Genomic DNA, 5,177 nt, shown 5'->3' on the forward strand with positions numbered 1-5,177 from the left:
CACACCAGCCACTATTTTCAGCGACCAGTACACCATATGTGCCTAGTCAGTCATCACTCTCGACGCCAAGACTTAGAGCAATTTTGTTAGAGTCATCACACCTGACGAGAAAGTCCTAGCCATGATGGAAAGCGGCATATCAAAGTCCCATTATGGCAAGGACTCCACACTAAGCCTCACGCCTTCTCGCCATGTGGAGCCCCCGCTCCAGCGGGACGTCGACCTCAATATAAGAATCAAAGAGATGGATTGAAAGACTCAAGCCCTTAGGGGACATGCACTGACGGTGAGCAATAACCTTAACTTCTCCTTGAAGCCCCCCTTCACCCATCATATCATGAAGGAATAGATCCCACCTCGGTTCAAGCAGGAGCGGCCCAATGTATTTGGGGGCCTAAGGCCGTTTTATCTTTCAGGCCTTCTCTGCAGTGGGCCGATCTAAGGCGAACTTACAGAGAGCCTTTTTTTCTTTCTATTTTGTCTTTAAGATCTTTCCTGCGATGGGCCTTTTTTGGGCTAGGGCCTTAGACGACCGCCTAAGTCGCCTAAGAATTAGGCCGACCCTGGGTTCAAGATGTCATAAGTAGAGTTGTATGATGGCACCTCGGATTCTCTGGATCATTTGGAGAGCTTCAAAGCTCTAATGATGTTGCATGGGGCTACTAATGCTGTGCTTCGCAAGGCCTTTTCTGCAACTCTTCGCAAGGTCGCTCAACTCTAGTCCTCAAGACTTCGGCCTAAATCCATCTACTCGTTCGAGCATCTCTAGCACCTCTTCGCTTTGCACTTCATCTCTGGCTGAAGACAGCACTGCGGCTCCAACACACTACTCGACATCAAGCAACATTGAAAGTAACATTGAAAGTTCGCGACCTTGATCAGTCAGTTGCAATGTTAACGATGAAGAGCAGCCTATATCTGTCACACTTTCTCTTCTCCTTTGAGAAGTACTTCTTCACTGACTTTGCCAAAATATTGGCATGGACAGACAAGTATGCCAACACGGAGGAAGCTATGGCCTTCCATCGTGAGTCCGCTGGCTAGAACCTCCTTGAGGAGGCAAAAGGAGGCGCAGGGAGGGAGGTGAATCAAGGAGTGCTTCACCTTGGCATGAAAAAAGTGTAGGAGACTTAACGGATCTGATCCCAATTTTAAGAAGATGAACCGCCTCAAACCATAGCACTTGGAGACTTCCTTTCGCTGTTAGAGGCATGGATCACTGGTTCTTTGATGGTGGAGGAGAACAAGAGCCAAGCGGAAATAGAATCTTCTTCCTTATGGCCTAGGTTTCTTGGGGACGGCGGCTTACGTGCATAAGAGGAAGAGAGGAGAAGAGAATAGGATTTTCACGAAGAAAGGAGTATCATCTGATTTCATTCCATCCATACACAAAATACGTCAGTGTATATATACATGGTTAATCATGACTCAAATCCAAAAATCTCTCTAGGCTAAATCATGTGAGAAAGCACTCAACCCAAACCCATGTACACCCATGACTTGTATGCTCTCTCTCCCTTTGAGCCTAAACCTAGCCCAATAATAGTTAGCCCCCTCAAGACCCAAATACTAGAGTCTTAAGCAAGTAGAAGTCCAAATACCATCTCTACCAAAATCTAAAACAGACTAGGGGTCGACCCTTTAACAGCATAAGTCGACCCTTGCTCTTCAGGGATCGACCCTTTAACAGCATGAGTCGACCCTTGCTCTTCAGGAGTCGACTCATTAACAGCATGAGTCGACCCTTGCTCTTCAAGGGTCGACTCATTAACAGCATGAGTTGACCCTTACACTATTTTCACTGCAGTTTCTTGCATTCCTTACTTTGGATACGCCACACTTGTACCCACAAAGAGCTCATGATGGCCCAATAGCCCTCCTCGAAAGTTTGAAAGGTACACTTCTCTTACTGTCTCAACGACTCAAAATTCTTATGGAGATTGAAGGCTGATGCTACCTGCGCCCTCTGCATCGAATGAAAGCCCCGACGACCAAGAGAGACAAGAGAAAATACTACCGCTTCCACTGAGACCATGGCCATGACACTAAGGAGTGCCTCCAGCTCAAGGATGAGATTAAGGCATTCATTCGACGTGGACGATTGGATCGATATGTCCATGCTCGACATGATCGAGAAGTGCCAGTCTTAGCCTCTGATCTGCCGTCCTAGGAGCCGATTGACAATTGTCTAATTGCTGGAGTCATCAACATGATTGTTAGCAGTCCTAACGAGCCTTAAGAGGTCGAAGCTGCCCCAAAGAAACAATGCACAAGAGACATCATCTTCTTTTATGACACCGACTTAGGAGGAGTATAGAGTCCTCATGATGACGCTATAGTTATTTCTCTTTCTATCGCAAAATACGACATAAAAAGAATACTTGTTGATAATGAAGTTCCACCGATATATTATTCTACGATGCTTTTCAAAGATTGAAACTACCTTTTGAATAACTCTGAAAAGTCAACATACTCCTAATCAGCTTCTTAGGAGAGTCGGCTCCTATGGAAGGCATGATCAATTTGCCGGTCGCCGCAGGACAAGAGCCTCGAAGTAACACTTTGAGTCTTAACTTTCTGGTGGTTCGTGTCCCCTCAGCCTACAACGCAATTTTGGGCTGACCTGGTCTGAATGCTTTCCGAGCTATGGTATCTACCTATCCACTTGCTCATGTAATTCTCCACAGAGAGCGGGTGGGAGAAATACGAGGTGACTAAATGATGGTTCGTCAATGTTACATGACCACCCTCAAGAAAAAATAAAGGTAGAAATTCCACCGATAGGATTGGACACAATGGACGAATTGAAGGAGCAACAAGGAGAATTGGCCAAAGAGTTGGTTCAGGTCCCCTTAAAGAAAGATGAGCCTGACAGAACAATTTAAATCAACTCCAACTTAAGTGAAGAAAACTGACACAAAGTAATCAACTTTCTCCACATCAATGCAGATGTTTTTGCTTAGTCGGCTACTAACATATCAGGTATAGGCTATGAGGTGATGGTTCACAGGCTTAACGTGGACCTGACTCACCGACCTATGCGGCAGAAGAAGAAAACTTTCATCGTAGAAAGACAACAAATCATTGACCAAGAAGTTGACAAACTCTTGAAGGTCAACTTTGTTGTAGGTACATTATCGGATGAATTAGATCGGGAAATGGATCAAAGCGCACGAAATGGTCGCAGGTGAACTATTCCGATTGGTTAACCAACATGGTATTTGTGAAAAACGCTAATAAAAAATGGCGAGTTTGCATACACATACTTGAATTGAATCAGCTCTCGAGGATTGGTCTATAGATGCAACCTTGGGACATCAGTTGCTAACCTTTATGGATGCATTCTCTGGGTACAACTAGATTAAAATGGGACCTCAAGACAAAAAGAAAATAGCCTTTCTCACTAGCAGGGCCTCTGCTACTACAAGGTATACCTTTTGGCTTAAAGAATGCAGGAGCAACTTACCAACACCTCGTCAATATGATCTTCAAGGAGCAAATTGGCCAAAACATGGAGGTGTATGTCGACGACATACTCGTGAAAAGACGAGCAATAGGGCAGCACATGGACGACCTAGAGAAAATGTTTGCGACCCTCGAAAGGTACCAAATGATGCTCAATTCGATAAAGTGTGTCTTCGGAGTCACCTCGGAGAAAATCTGAGCAGTACAGAACATGCAGTTCCCACAGACCGTCAAAGAAGTTCAGCGCCTGACTAGACGGGTCACTGCACTGGCAAGGTTTGTCTTTAGATTGGCGGAGTGTTGCCTTCCATTCTTCAAGGCCTTGAAGCATCAGAAGAACTTTCAATGGACCGAAGAGTGTCAAGAGGCCTTCGACCTACTAAAGAAGTACCTTAACATCGCCTCTCCTAACCAAGCCATAAGTCGAAGAAATGTTTTACTTGTATTTAGCCATTACTCCTTCTGTTGTGAGTTTAGTCCTGGTGTGAGAAGAAGAAACATACCAGAAATCGATCTACTACACAAGTTGGATTCTGCGAGATGCTGAGACCAGATATTCCAAATTGGAGAAGACGGTCAACATCCTTATCATCTTAGCTCGGAAGCTTCGGCTATATTTTTAGGCCATTCAGTGACAATCCTAACCGACCAGGCAGTAAGGCATATTATGAAAAAGTTGAAAAACAAAGGTCGGCCAACAAAGTGGACAGTGGAGCTAAAAAATTCGACCTAGAGTATAGACCCTCGTCATCCTTCAAAGCATAAGTGTTAGCAGACTTTCTGGTAGAATACACCATCCCTAATAAAGATCCTTTCGAGCTCCCCAAAATGAAAACCACAGACAAGCCGTGAATCCTGCACGTAGATGGGTCATTAGGCCCGTGGGATTGTGAGGTTGGGCTCATTCTTACCAGCCTAGATGGAGAATACGCTCTGGGATTCGAGCTCTCGACCTCAAATAATAAGGCCGAATATGAAGCTCTCATTATTGGGCTCAAGCTTTCCAAAGAGCTCGAGATCGAGCGGCTGAAGGTCTTTAAAGACTCATAATTGGTCGTTCACCAAGTTCACAAAGAATTCAAATCTCGGGGACCATCGATGATCTAATATCTACAAGAGGTAAAGGACATCACCTTCACCATACATAAGTTTGAAATATAACAGATTTCTCGGACGAAGAATGCAAGGGCTGACTTATTGTCAAAATAGGCCACCTCAGAGACTACCAACCAGACCAAAGCTACATACCTCGAAGTCCTAGAGATGTCGAGCATCGACGAGCTCGAGGTCATGATGAACACTACTGGTGAGATGAGCTAAGTTAGATAAATCCCCTCGTCGATTTCTTGAAGGACGAAAAATTTTCTATGGACTAGGCTAGAGCTCGCCGGATAAAGCTACAAGCCTCCCACTATGCTCAAGTCGAAGACAAGTTATATCAGAGATCATTTTTATTGTTGCTCCTCTAATGCCTCCATCCAATCGAGGAAGATTATGCACATCGTGAAGTGCTTGAGGGATCTGTGGTAATTACCTTGGGGGTAGTTCTTTGGCCTACAAAATCTTGTGGCAAGAATACTACTAGCCGGCCCTACAGAAGGATGAGGCTAACCTCGTCAAGAGATGCGACCGATGTCAACTCCATGCAAGCATCCTCGTGAAGAGATGCGGCCGATTAGGGCCCCTTGTCCATTTGCACAGTGGGGAATCAA

Source organism: Phoenix dactylifera, unplaced genomic scaffold (assembly GCF_009389715.1).
Source record: "Phoenix dactylifera cultivar Barhee BC4 unplaced genomic scaffold, palm_55x_up_171113_PBpolish2nd_filt_p 000493F, whole genome shotgun sequence".
In the NCBI taxonomy this organism is placed as follows: Eukaryota; Viridiplantae; Streptophyta; class Magnoliopsida; order Arecales; family Arecaceae; genus Phoenix; species Phoenix dactylifera.